Below are 15,176 nucleotides of genomic sequence, written 5' to 3'. Positions count from 1 at the left end.
GTGCATCGTCTCCTCCTCCCTGTCCATCTATCTCTCTCTCTCTCTCCATTCCGCCCTTTTCCGCGGTGCAATCGTTTCGTGTCCTGCAAGCACGATCGCGCCGCTCACGGAAATTCCAGCGTTTACATATCAAGGCGCCGCCACCGTTTAGCCGACCATTACCTTCGGACCAACATCGGCCAATCTGTTCCCCGAGCCCCTTTTAATTCCACCATGGTCCTCCTAGGTGCACCGGATATTACCCGGCTATCCCTCGGAATATTATTTACACGTACTCAGTAACGCTTATAGTATATAATCATTCAAGGTGCTTTCGTATCTTCAAATCACGGAGTGTTTGATCTGTATGCCAATATTGCTAATGTTTTAATAATATTGAGTAAATATCGCGCGCGATATCATATATATCTAATATATCTCTGTATTTATTAAACAGAAAATTAATTAGACAGTATTGAATATGATGAATTAAAATTTATATATAAATACCAATTATCTCGATTCAAACGATCACGTATCGTAGCTCTGTGGCCTCATATCTCACGAGCACGAAGTATACTTATTATTGCAACAAGGCATGATGATTAAGTTTAATTCCATTACCGTGTTATTAAGAACAATGACAACCGTGGAGATAAATAAGTGCAATACGTCATTGTAAGTGAAAGTAAACACACAGTGTTGCCCGCGGCACTGTTCGAAAATAGAAGAAAATAACCCGATAATAGTCGCTGTGAGCGTGTAGCCACTTGTACTACTCCTTTGATCGCTTGTTAACCGGGAATTACTCTAATTACGAGACCAGGAAAAAAAAGAGATACATAATGCATGCAGCTAGAGGTAACTAACGACCGACGCAAACGATTTAAAAAGCGAAAAAACTAAGCGGGAGAAAAGAGAAGAAGTAGAAATAGCTGTAAAACAAATATAAATTCTAAAATAATTTACAACAAAATTTGGATTAATATTTGTAATTTATCAAAGATCTCTGTGACCAAATTTCATAAGTGAAATCACTGAAAAAAATATTTAAATTTAAAAAAAATATTTATTAGGCTCCTACAGCTTATTTACTTAATATAAAATATACATATTTATTAAGAATTAGATATTTTTACTTAATTTAAATAAAAATATCTGATTTTAAATAAACATGTGTATAAATAAGCTGTTAGGAGCCATTTAATGAATATTTTGTTTTATCTAAATATTTTTTTTTAGTGTGGAGAAAGTGAAATGCCATATCTCTTTTCTGTATTAAAATTAATTACATCTCTGTTTGAAAGCTATTCTAAAATAATATTGAATCATTATTGACAATTATGTAATAAATTTCCTTTAATCGTCTTTCTCTAGGTGTATAATTTAGATTTTCATTCTTATGTCGGTAAGGTGAATACAGTGGATAGAAATCAATGGATAAGAGAGGCGGACAATGCGAGGATAATAATTTGCTTACGCCGCAAGGCACATACATTTCCGCCTTTTCTGCAGTCGTCAAGCGATAGAAGCCGCGGCTTTCACGCATTTAACGTCGAAACGATCGCGATCAAACAACAATTGGCTTGTCTTGGGAAACGTGCGATCATTTGTTAACCCTATGGATGAGAGAGAATGATCGTATGCAAAGGTGCGATAGACAGATAGAGAAATCGAGCCTAGTGGCGTTTGATGAAATAAATGAAACCTAGAATAATCATCGGAAATAACATTTTGTTTAAGTATCATTTAATTATTAAATCTAGGTATTTATACATTATAAAAAACAGATTTCAATTAAAGACTTCAATGGAATTTTAGGTTACAATTTTTTTTGCTAGTTAGTAAAATATTTAAATTAATTACTGAATACGACTAATTAAATTTCTCTTAGGAATAGTCTAATCAAATAAATAAAATAATCTTATTACACGAAACGAATATTTTGCCGTTATATGATTATATGTATTTTTCAAATTAATTAATAAGAAAGTGACCTAAACTGACCTCGGATCTGGGTATCTCGAATTCTAAAATCTACAAAGACGTGGTTGTTCAAAAGAGAGTCAGCGTATCGCTCGATTTGCTCGAATCTTCACTAACGAGCCACGCGCGTTTGTTGTACGCGCGAACACGCTAGTGGAATCGACGACGATGATGGCGACGGTTTTCACTACGGCAGATCGACGATTAAGACTCACCGCTCGTGTTCAATTTGTTGGATTTTAGGTCGTCGCGGCCGCATACGGCACGAGCGATTCCGCATGCGGGAATGCGCACGGCACGGTCCGTTTCCGATCATTGCTAGCGACTAACTAGTCGGCGTGATTTACCTCGCGCCGAGTATGAGAAACGAAAGCTTGTAACGACGATACTCGCGCGGTTCTCCGTGTCGTCTTGGCGATACGTGTACGTGTACGATTGTCAGAATATACCACGGTCGGAGAAGCGATTGTATCGTTTCCATTCATTCGGCCACGCATTCTAGAATTACCGCTATCGACATTAGCCGACAATAAGATGAATGCCATTTGTTTTAACATATCTATTCGAAGAAAAATGTTTTAGCTGTTTCAAATTATTACTGCTACTGTATATTTGATACAAAAGTAAATTTTGCTATGGTTATTGCTATGATAACAATTGTTTGATGTTACAGAGAAATCTATTTTGCTGACAAGACAGAAAAGTTTTGCTGAATAAATATATTTATAGAAACATCTACATTTCTTGTTACAGCAAACAATCTATCTTGTAGCAAATATATTTTGTTATTACAATAAATTTGTTACTGATAGAATGTCAGTATGAGAATAAACAAAAATTTATCATCATATGTATCAAAAAGAATATGTGATTATTAATTATTTAAATTTTATATTATTTATACAATAGAATTTCTTACAAGTTAAAAGATTTTGAAAAAAAACTTTAAATGTAAAAAAGTAAATAAGATTTTATTTTCCATCAAATTTTCACATTGTACGTTGCAATATATTGCTCATTTGCTACAACAATAACATAACTCAAAAATTGTCATTTTTGAACTGTTTGCAAAAGAAGGATGAAAATTCAATACACTGAATGAAGAGCTAATATATAGCTAGATATTTTTGTTTCTCTACAATCAGTTATTGCATCAAAATCGTATTTAATTAAAAATATAATATTAATGATTTTAATGATTCAAAACATTCAAACTTATGTTTTGGAAAATTTTGTTTTCCGAGTTATGTCATTGTTGTAGCAAATGAGCAATATATGCTCTTATGACACGCGGAACAATTCATCTTCTACAAAATGTCTCAGAAAAGTTGTAGGAAGTTCGTTAAAGAAGTTGGTCGTCAATATTATTCGCTCTTCAAGTTCTCCGAGTCGGCCGAGCGAACTCGGCCAAGTTTCCGCGTGGCGGGGCGTGATGAAGCGATTTAAGGGGAATCGCCATAAGGAGACAGGGTACTTTACTTGACCGAGTAACTCGCAGAGTCTAGCACGAGAGTAGCACGAAGAAGGGAGAAACAACAGGCGCATTAGTGACGGCTGTTAGTGCCGGCACCATCGAGAACGGGCGCAAGAAACCTCATAAACTCGCGCAAAACTGCCGCGCCGAGGGATTACGAGCTTGTCTCGTCTATCCCGAGCGTCGATCTCTATATTGGCATTTTCTCCGGTTAACCGATATGGAGATATCAGGGCGTGTTGCAACTAACCGAATCCACCGTTAATGATTATGAGCGGTCTCCCGCGAGACTGGAAAGCAACGCCGTAAATTACCGCCGCGTTACTTAAATTCCCAGCTTATAGAGTGATTGCGAGTGCAACGGGTGCAACCATGTATGCGAGCGTTCGGTTTCTACCTGTTCCCGGGAACGGGATAATGAGCAGTCGGAATAACGTTGATTCTAGTCGCGAGATCGAGATCGGTGTATCGCGCGAGTAATTCGGCGGTGCCGGTAGATATTTCGCGTCTAGGCAATCAAGCAACGAACGAGTAATTGAGATTTCTGAGGAGATTACCGTTCATTGAACGGTTTATTCTATAGTTTACTTTAGACGTCTATTTTACAAGTTTCGATGCATATCTATAATTGAAAATTAATGTTTTAAATATTTTCTAAGTTTGTAGCAATATCCTAAGTTAATTTAAAATGCCGCACATATATATTCTTCAGTATAAATACAGCGAATTTTGACACACACCTTCGCGCAAGGCTCATTTTGGTGTTTTAATAAATCATCGCGGGTCGAGAGAGAAAGCGAGAGACGGTTTGAATTCATCGCGCGCTTCTTTTCGCGATATCGTAAATGATCGGCATCACACAAACGAACGAGTGCGAAGAGCGACGCGAAGAGAGAGGATATAGGAAACGGGGAGGGTTTGCATCACGGTGCAAAAAGAATGGTCCCGCGACGGCTGATGATAACATCAGTCTCTCCTGTCTCTCTGCGTCGTAAGGTCTTCCCGAGGAAAGGAGGATTCGGATTCTCTTCTCCTCTCCACCATCCCCCCCCCCACCCGTCCCTTGTGTCGCTCTTCATGTAATTTGTATCGAAACATTGCGGCGCGGAGAAGCTGTCGGCTCTGGCCAAAGACCGATTGCGGATTCGACGTAGGCAGGAACGCCGTGGATGCTGAAGAAACTGTCTCTGGGGAGCCCCGCGGGCGGGGCGAGGAGGCCGAAGGAAATTCTCGGCATTCGGAGGAATCCGGAGAAAGACAGAAGGAGGAGTGTGACCAACGCTCCTTTTGTCCTACCGCAGAGTTTCGGGCCTGTTCGCTACTAAACGGATGATGCTCTTCAAAATTCTTACGTCATTAAAGCTGAATCGTCGAAATACGAGGATTTCGAAACGACATTTAGGTAAAGTTGCAGAAGTACTGCCTCACCTCAAAATCGAATCAAAAAATACGTTATCGACGTATTTTTGGCTGCTGATTACGAATATCATAATATAATTTGGCGGTCGGACATATTGGAGCCGCCATTTTGAAAAAAATGTCGAAAAACGCGACTTTTTCTATATTTTTGCTTCTATAGTCAAAAATATGCATCGGATAAAAAAATGTTTCAAATAAAAAAGATAGAGTATTAAATTTCCTATAAAAAAGTTGTATAAATTATTTTCCTAATCTCAAAAGGAAGCTCATAAATGAGCGATTAATGTGACCATAATGCGTTTACGTTTGTATGCAAAATACGTATGCTTATGAGACTCGCTGTACTTTCCACACACAAAATGCTTGTTAATAGTTGTCCATGCGTGCGTGTGTTTACCGAGTCCAAACCCTTTCTGGAATGTGTGTGTGTCCTGCTCTCGGCATCACCCAGGATCAACGACGTGGACGTAGCAGGATACTGATCCCTTCGGGGTGTTGGTTTAATAGGTTAGTGACGCGCGCTTTAAAAGTATTCAAGTATTTAAAGCGCGTCAACTAACCTATGTAGGTTAGTGACGGGCTTTAAAAGTATTCAAGTGTTTGAAGCGCGTCAACTAACCTATGTAGAATAGTGACGAGCTTTAAAAGTATTCAAGTATTTAAAGCGCGTCAACTAACCTATGTAGATTAGTGACGCTTTAAAAGTATTTAAGTGTTTAAAGCGCGTCAACTAACCTATGTAGGTTAGTAACGCGCTTTAAAAGTATTTAACTGTTTAATGATTTTCGTTAAAGCAGGGTACACATGCACGTGTGTATGCCCTGCTTTATAGAAGTTGTGATTTTTGTTAAAGCAGGTGTGTGTGTGCCCTGCTTTAACGAAAATTATTAAACAGTTAAATACTTTTAAAGCGCGTTACTAACCTACATAGGTTAGTTGACGCGCTTTAAACACTTAAATACTTTTAAAGCGTTACTAATCTACATATAGGTTAGTTGACGCGCTTTAAATACTTGAATACTTTTAAAGCGCGTCACTAATCTACATAGGTTAGTTGACGCGTTTTAAACACTTGAATACTTTTAAAGCGCGTCACTAACCTACATAGGTTAGTTGACGCGCTTTAAATACTTGAATACTTTTAAAGCGCGCGTCACTAACCTATTAAACCAACACCCCGAAGGGATCAGTATCCTGCTACGTTCACGTCGTTGATTCTGGGTGATGCCGAGAGCAGGACACACACACATTCCAGAAAGGGTTTAAACTCGGTAAACACACGCACGCATGGACAACTATTAACAAGCATTTTGTGTGTGGAAAGTACAGCGAGTCTCATAAGCATATGTACTTTGCATACGAACGTAAACGCATTATGGTCACATTAATCGCTCATTTATGAGCTTCCTTTTGAGATTAGGAAAAGAATTTATACAACTTTTTTATAGAAAATTTAATACTCTATCTTTTTTATTTGAAATATTTTTTTATCCGATGCATATTTTTGACTATAGAAGCAAAAATATAGAAAAAGTCGCGTTTTTCGACGTTTTTTCCAAAATGGCGGCTCCAATATGTCCGACCGCCAAATTATATTATGATATTCGTAATCAGCAGCCAAAAATACGTCGAAAACGTATTTTTTCATTCGATTTTGAGGTGAGGCAGTACTTCTGCAACTTTACCCGCGTTGTTTGTTGTCATGCGTTCGGACAAAACTTGATAACTTGAATGGATCCTGACGTGATGCCTTAGACTGCCTTAGAGCTTAGAGTAATTAAATAATGCATATTAGACTCAGTATTTTGGTTTTGGCAAACTTAATTTTAAGTTTTATAAAACGCTACTTTATGTTTAAATATTATAATTTTACGAATAACCACAAAATAAATATAACTGTCTATTTTTTTACTTATTCGAGATCTGATCCAGCCACAAGTATTTCTAACAACACATCATTAACTTCGCATAATTTTTCTACATGCGAAACATACATTTTACACACGCCCGAGAGGATCAAAGAGAAGCAATCGTTCTTTTGTCTCGCGGAGAACTTTTGAGGCCCTTCGCTGGACAAACAGCGCGCGGCTCGTTCTCCCTTTCAATCTTTCGTCTTCCCCTCCAATGTAGAGACGCGTGCAGGGGGGAGAGAGTAGAAGCCAGAAGGTGCAGGAGATTTTTATTTGCTCTTGAAGGGCGAGCTGGCTTTTTTGCCGGTTTCGGGCCCGCTAACAAGCGCTCTTTTGCTCCTCGCGAATTGTGATGCCGCTGACACTTTAGTGATGTTCCTGCCTCTACTGTAGGGCCCCTCTTTCGCCATCCCACCTCAGGCACACCGACCATATTCGGCGCTGGACCTGATGTAAAATTCGTCGGGAGATCTACTCGCGACTATCGAGCCGCGATACTCGTTTAAAGACGAATGCTAACGCCGAGATTCCAGACGGAGTCAAAAGATGAAACGCCCATGTCAGAACGAATTGCTATTTACTTTGGAAATTTTATTCCTTTGACAAATATTTTACGAAATTTTTTAACAAAAACATCAAGAGACACGGTAGTGTCTCGTGCCAAGTTGGATATACTCTACATCGAAAATTGTAAAATTGTGACAACGTAAACTTAAAAAAGAATTTTTACGCACATATATAGAGACATATGTAGAATGATAAAATATGGAGGTCTTATCTCTTTGCGCATGAGATATATGTGTAATACGTATTAGAACAGGTATTTTATTTTCCAGAAATTATGTAAAGAATGTCTTTACATAATTCAACACTCGATACTGGACACTTCCGGTGTCGGAAAAACGCGGATTTCGAAAGATACGATCGTCTCTCGCTCGTCATCACTAAAGTCTTAGCAAGAGTTATTCTTTACGACACCTTTAAGATTCCACGCCAAGCTGCCCCGACAAAACACTGTGGCTGCACGAGATTGATACATTTTTAATGCGGACGGGTCGACGGGGGTCCGGTGGAGCGGGAGAAAGGGTGAATATCGCGGATTCCACACGACGCGAGGCAAAAGATAGAAAAAAGAACGGCTGTTTCGAAGCCGAAACTCGGACTCGACGCGCGAAGACGAAGCGGGCAGGCGGAAACCATCTCGATTCACATCGGATTCCTTCAAGTTGCCGCTTTTTGCGGCAGCAGAAACGTAGTGAAAATCGTTGTCGGTCGTTAACGGAACAGCGTTCGAGTTAAGAAGGAACACGATCGCGTTGACTGCGGACGTAAAATTACTCGAGAAAACAGAGATTGTTAAAAGATTTATAATGTGCTCTCGCAGAGCACAAATATGCTGTATCACACGCACACGTATCACATATATCTTCTGCTAAGAGCGACGATAATGTTGTTATAAAGGTATAAATATAATAAATCAAGTATAATAAAATATTGTATATTTACGCACGAACGTGTGATATTTATGATCAAATGCATGTTTAATAATATTTTTAAATATTACGGAAAATATATTCATTGAGGAGAGTCTTAAAACACACTCGAGCGATAAAGGTGATCAGGAAAGGACTGAGTAAACTGAAATTCTCGGCAACACTTTATGCAAATATCTTTTAAACTACGCTCGCAACATGCAACATACGTGATGTAATGACGGTCGCGAGAGAAAGGTAAGGAGGGCGAGAGGTGGGACGAGCCATAGGGGGAGCAAGAAAGAGGGCAACGAGTCAATTAAGAGGCTCTCGAGCGAGTGCGTTGGCCTAATCATCGTCGGAGGAAGAGCGCGGGCATCGCCTAAATTACGAGCAGCCAATTATATTGCGTTTAAAATTAATTACTAGATCGTCCGAAGATAAATCGATGCTCCGACCGGAGGCCGGTGACGAGGGGACGAGAGATTCGCTCCCCCACTCTCGTACCCTCGTCGAAATAAAAAGGAACGTCTGCGGGACTCCGCGCCATTTATCTTACCGTACGTATCTACCGAATCTGCCTTTGAACGGCAATTATTACCTCGTCAAATTAATCACGTGTCGACCTGACACAATGGCGGTTCTAACGTCTGCATCCCGGCGCGACGATTTTGTACCGCCGATAACGCGCTCTTCGTATATCCCCCCCGGTCCGTCTCGCGCCCTTATCGATAAGCCAGCATCAGGCGAGTCATGGCATCGCGTGTCTCTTCACTCTCTTCTCTCTCTCTGCGCTATCGCACGAAAGTCACCACGTTCAACTTTTATCGTTATTACAATATCTTATTGTATGTTATTTATTATTTTTTATTTAAACATTAAAAAAAACATTTTTCTACTTTTTTAAATTTTATTAAACGGTAATATTCTTTTTTATACTCCAGCTGTTGCCTCATATTTGATTTTACATAGAAAAGCTTTTGACAGTCTATATAGTAATTAAATTCTCTTGTGACTTATGACCTCGCTTATGACACATATGTCTCAATTTTTCGGTTTGCTGTCATTTAATGCGATTTTTTTCTAACTTTATTTTGAATTGTGACATAATAAGCCTAATCATAAGAAAGTCAACAAATTAATAGAAAGGATCAAGAAAACTTTGGAAGCGATTAATAAGACAACAATAAAATATCAAGAGCATTTAATGGCCAGAGCGATATTATAACTGCGCTATTACGGCAAGCTGTAATTGCTTTCATCGATCGGGTACAATCGAGAAATCGGGTTTCTTTTGATCGTCAAATCAAGGATCACGCCACTGGTGTGACTATGAAGGGAGCTAGTAGCTATTATAAGAGTCCATTAAAACGGTTTGGTCTGGCAACAATGGCGGCCATTCGTATTCCACGGCGCGCGCTATCCTCTCCGGCTGCATGACCGCCATGTGAAACCGATCGTGAATCGGGTTTATTGCCGGTTAACAGTTACCTACTCAATCGTGCACGTGTACGTGTCCAATGAGACACTATTCCGCGCCTCGATATCGATTTCTCGCGCGACTAATCTGCTCTAGATCGGCCGCGAATTGCGTCTCAGCCGTTACTAAACGTTGAAACCATGGAAAACTTATGCGATATTTACTACGTGTATTTTGAAATTTGATTACAAATTAGTTAATAAAATTTTGCATCCGAGATGCACTTTATTAAAATATAAAATTGCAACATAATTATTGATTAAATTAAGATTCTCGCACAACGATATCTTTATACAATCCGCTTTACGTAAATTATAATTTTTCTAGTTGATAAAGTTCTATTTATAATCTTATCATGCGTGTGTTTTAATGTATTTTAATGTTTATAATGTTATTTTAATATACGAATACATATCTGATTTTTCAGTGTTTTTTTATATTGCATATAAATATATATAAAATGTATATCAAGTCCATTTTAAGTGATCTGTAATATTAGAATTATTAGAATACAAGATATTTATTTATAATTTTATCCAAATGTATATATTTTAACAAATTAATAAACGGCGATACGCGAGTCAGGCGCGGTACGTGGTGCGCAAGTAAAGAAATTAATAGTTACAGAAGTAACGAATTACAATGTATATAATATACATATACATATATTCCAACTTAATAAACTGCGCGCCGATTATTAGTCGCCGATTATTAATTTGTCGACATTTTCACGAGTCTAATGACATATTTGTATATATTTTATGTACATATACAATTTCTTATAGTTTCTCGCATGTTTTTTGCTGTATTATTTGGCATATAAAATGATAAATGGAACTCTATCCCAAATTTTGATATAAAAAAGATTTTATAATTGAGCAAAATTAATCATCTTCTTTTAGACGATACTAAAAAATTCGCAAGACAAGACACATTATGTGCGTTAATAGCCCGCGCGTCGAAATTCTTTCGAAATACAAGTAGCAGAATATTCGGCATGTTTTCTATTATAAATATTTTGGTTATAATCACGCGCAACATGCGACAATATTGTGTTTGTGTGCTATTGTATACAGCGCGTTGTTGCGTATGCAAGGTTGCCGCGCTACTATTGCACGGCGAGGTCTCTAGCCGATAGGCAGCGACATTTATGTTACTCCGTTTATCACAATTCCTTACGAAATGCAATCGCGACAAGTACCAGAATGTGTCTGACGTAATCATTTTCTACAAGACTTGTGCGAATCATTCATTGTATCACTCTTCAAAATACATTCGCGATGAGTACCAGACGAAAATACGACTCTCTCCTACAAACAAATGACGTCTACTTCGCGCGATTAACATTTCGTAAAAGTGTCGAAGCGACGGCCATTAAGCAGGCACGATTAATTCATTCATAAATCGTCATATCATATCGAATGATTTAAGTGACGGAGAGCCGTGATACATCAATATGTTTATCAAGCGTTAATTAGAGACACGCGGAGCAGAATATTCGCATACAACTTTATTTTATAGCTCGTTAAATATTTCGTCGCGACAAATTGGCGTTTGTTTCCTGCGGCATACAATGTACCATTCAACCTTGTTTACGACGTTCGCGCGGTCCAAAGACAGCGGCGTGAGTCGCTCCGTGTGTATCTTCGCTTATTATCTCTCCAAATGCGCCCGTGACAACTGTAAAAAAAAAAATGCAATTTTTCTCTATTGTCAGCGCACAAGATCAAATTAACTCCTATGATTAACGATTCATAAATGTGTCGTAATAACAGTTTTTTATCGAAATAAATCTTTTATGCAATTTATTCAGTCAAAACAAAAATCGAAGAAGTTTTTTACCAAACTAAATCGCCATTTACGGTCCGAGCTGGATCTTTGGTAGCCAAATTATTATATATATTTTTTGTGTATTACACATATCTTTTGCAACATTAGTAAACTGCGCGCTGACTAGATTTGTCAGACTTATAACGCAGTTCTCCTTGAAGTAAAATCCCCTAAATAACCATCTAAATAACTGTAAAAAAATTATTGCGAAAAATATTATCTCAGCCAGGGTTCGACCTAGAACCTCCCTCATTCCAGGTTCGAACCCTAGCTGAGGTAATATTTCTCGCAATAATTTCTTTACAGTTATTTAGATGGTTAAAATCGAATTGATTTAATTACGGGGAGGGAGGGGATTTTACTCCAAGGGGAACTGTGTTATAACGACGTCTGACAAATCTAGTCGGCGCGGCGCGCACTTTACCAATGTTGGAAAAGATATGTGTAATACGCAAAAAAATATATAATAATTTAGCTACCAAGATCCAGCTCAGACCGTAACTGAACCGATTTAGTTTGACCTTTGATTGTATATTATAAGATTGTCGTATTAATCTTGTATTATTTTTCACCAAATTTTGATTTTATATCCCAGTTTATCGTACCTTAATTAATTAAAATTAGTTCGATCAACAGCATGTTGCACGATATCATCAGGATAAAAAATTGCCAGTTTCATTTTCGTTTATTCACGAAATGGATTCGCTCATTATTTCCAGAACGGACCAACTCTGAATCCGACAATATCACAATGCGTTTCCAGTTAGCAATTGTATATAATTAATCTTGAATTTTAATATTTGTCAATTGCATGAACTCGACATCGTACAGCGGTTATTTGTTAAAAACTGTTCGTGAATTGTTGAACTAATTTGCGAGACGTCGGAGAATGTCGAGCAGATCATAACTTACAAGTGCAGTCGTATAGTTTTCGCGTTATTTTTCCATTATGAAAAATATACGACTAAAATGCGCGATGCGTGAGATTAACGTCGGGAGTTAATCGTCATGCAAAGATCGATAATGTATATACCGTGTTTTCATGAGTGTTGTATGAGTACAAAGACGAAATCTGAAAGAAGGTGGAGGCTTGAAGGCATCAGGCTATGGCAGAGCAACCATAGAGTACCTCATTATTTATTTATTTCTTTCTTGTTACATAAGTATGTTTTTAATTATTGAATTTTGTACAAATTTATATACAAAAGATATAATGTAACTTTTTTATTATACTACATCTATTTAATTGACGAATAACAATTCAATGTGTATAATAATTATTTTCTTCTTTTTTTTGTAATGTAAAGCGAGCTCTATTATCCAACTTTTAGACTTGTTGATATTGAAAGCAGATACAAAAATCTCCACTAACCTCATCAAAAATAATTATTTGATAAAATATTTATTTTATTTTGTACACTGTGTTATATAATTTGGTTATACTTGTATGTTATAGATCAACATTACAATGCGGTGACAACGCTGCTGCGCATCGTACTGGTGAATAAATTATTTTTTATATCAATTCTGAGACAATGGACTTATGAAAATTATATCAGATACATTTATATAAAATAAATAATATTGTATAAAATAACTAGAGTTCAATATTAAAATTTAAGTTACAAAGGTATTATAAATATAGTATTACAGATAATATTTCCATATAATAGATCTATTGCCTTAAATGGACTAACTTATTTTTGGAGCATATACATATAACTTCATTATACACATTATACAAATGAACACTATAAGCTTATTGTTCTGTCTTTATTGTTATTATTATTAAATCACAATTCGGTCATTCACTGGCATATCGCGTTGCCTTTATTATGCACCATGAATCACAGAATTATTACAAACAGTAATAACAAGATAATACAAATTGCTTGAAATTGATCAGAAGGAAAGAAAAATCATAAAAAACATCATAAAGATATGACATATCAAGAGTGTTATTTAAATATCTCAATTTTTTTCTACTATCAGATACATTATAATTAATTGATTAAATTTTAAAGTTTATTGCTTAGATAAATATATAATGAAAAATAACGAAAAAAGGAACTGAATTAAAATAAAATTATAAAAATAATATACTGACATTTTTGCAAAACATATAAAGTTCTTTAATTTAAATTTTAAATTTCTTCAAGGTATTCATATCTTATAGATAAAAATTGAAATATTTATGGATATTTATGTATCTTTTTTTATATTTATTTATGTAAAATAAAAATAATATATATAAAAAACGGTAGAATCATGTAAGATATTTTAATTAATTCATTTTATTTTATTTAAAAAAGGTGTTGAGATAATTATTAATTGTAATTGTATTGTAATCTGCTATTCTATATCCATTAATATTTATATTTTTATAAATAACTTTATATATTATATAACATGAAAGCAGATAAAATGACATGAAATCCAAATATATTTTATTGCGAAGTAAATAAATTTTTTACATAAATCTCAGTTACGTGTTAATTATATTAAAAAGATGCTTGATATTTTGAAGTAATAATATCTCTAATATATTATATTAAAAATAATTCTGATGTGTTGACGGCATAGAACAAGCTCCAATATCGATATGTAAAAAAGATAAAGTTGTATATTGGGAACATAAAAAAAAATATATTGACAGGAGAGGAGAGAGAGAGAGAGAGGAGGAGAGAGGAGCAATGATTGTGTGGAAGATATCTTTTTCATTTTATTTATCTTTTATTTCGGATCTCTTGTCATTCTTGGTCGTATATCATTAACCGTAGCGTTAACAGAACTTTGGATGTTACGACGTATAGCTTATTATTGTGCTCGTCGGTTTATAATCCGAAAATCGGTTAAATTGACGATGCCGTGATAAAGTAGCCTGAAGGAACCCGTATTTAAATCTCTCGACATAATAATTTATACGAGTGCACGCGTGTGATGTTAGCCGCACGCACGGACACTCGATCGCACTGGTTGCGTTTGACCACTGTAACGAGGTGCCTAATGCTCGGCTAATTCCATGCAGGATTTATTCGTGCTGCGGGATACACGACCGAGCTGCGGTGATTTATTCGTCGTTAATGCCAAAATATTTAGAGGTCGTGCGTACGCGCTAACTAATCCCCGACCGGTTCAATTAGCCGAGGTGCCATGACCGGTGCAGGCATTCGTACGCCAGCTGGTCTAAACCGGTTTAGGATTGCGTCCGAGACGAGTTAATACAATGAAATCGATGCGAAGTTAATCGTCTTTACGTCGTGATATAGTCTGGCTCCTCTTTCATCGACTCCGAGGATGGGCCCGCACGCGCTCTCTCTCTTTCTCTCTCTTCAGCGATATTACATATTGATTAAATCTTCGATTTTCTTAAACGAACCTTGATGCCCTATCTCATCGATAGTTGATTGGTATAAATAATATTCAGTGTACTAATGTCAATATTTAATTCTAACATATATCTGGTATCTTTCATTTATTAAATACGTCTCATTGTTAAAAAACAGTATTTTCTGTTTCTCATACGAAACTTATGTCCAAATATAATCGGTTAATACAAAATTTGAAAATCGTAAGGATTAACACGATTATTGAATATTTGTGTTATACTAATACTGCCCATACTA

At 36.5% G+C, this 15,176-nt stretch overlaps 1 long non-coding RNA gene across 1 annotated transcript in view; it reads left to right on the top strand.

The window, feature by feature from the left end:
• Positions 1 to 13,535, top strand: part of LOC139808066 (uncharacterized) — a 60,188-nt gene extending 46,653 nt beyond the window's left edge. The window contains exon 3 of the long non-coding RNA XR_011730779.1: positions 13,007 to 13,535. This is a non-coding gene — a long non-coding RNA (uncharacterized lncRNA). The remainder of the gene's footprint in view (positions 1 to 13,006) is intronic.
• The last annotated feature ends 1,641 nt before the right edge of the window (positions 13,536 to 15,176 follow it).

This window comes from Temnothorax longispinosus, chromosome 2, assembly GCF_030848805.1.
Source record: "Temnothorax longispinosus isolate EJ_2023e chromosome 2, Tlon_JGU_v1, whole genome shotgun sequence".
In the NCBI taxonomy this organism is placed as follows: Eukaryota; Metazoa; Arthropoda; class Insecta; order Hymenoptera; family Formicidae; genus Temnothorax; species Temnothorax longispinosus.
The sequence above is the reverse complement of the archived record's forward strand: the minus strand, read 5'-3'. Positions and strand labels throughout refer to the sequence as shown.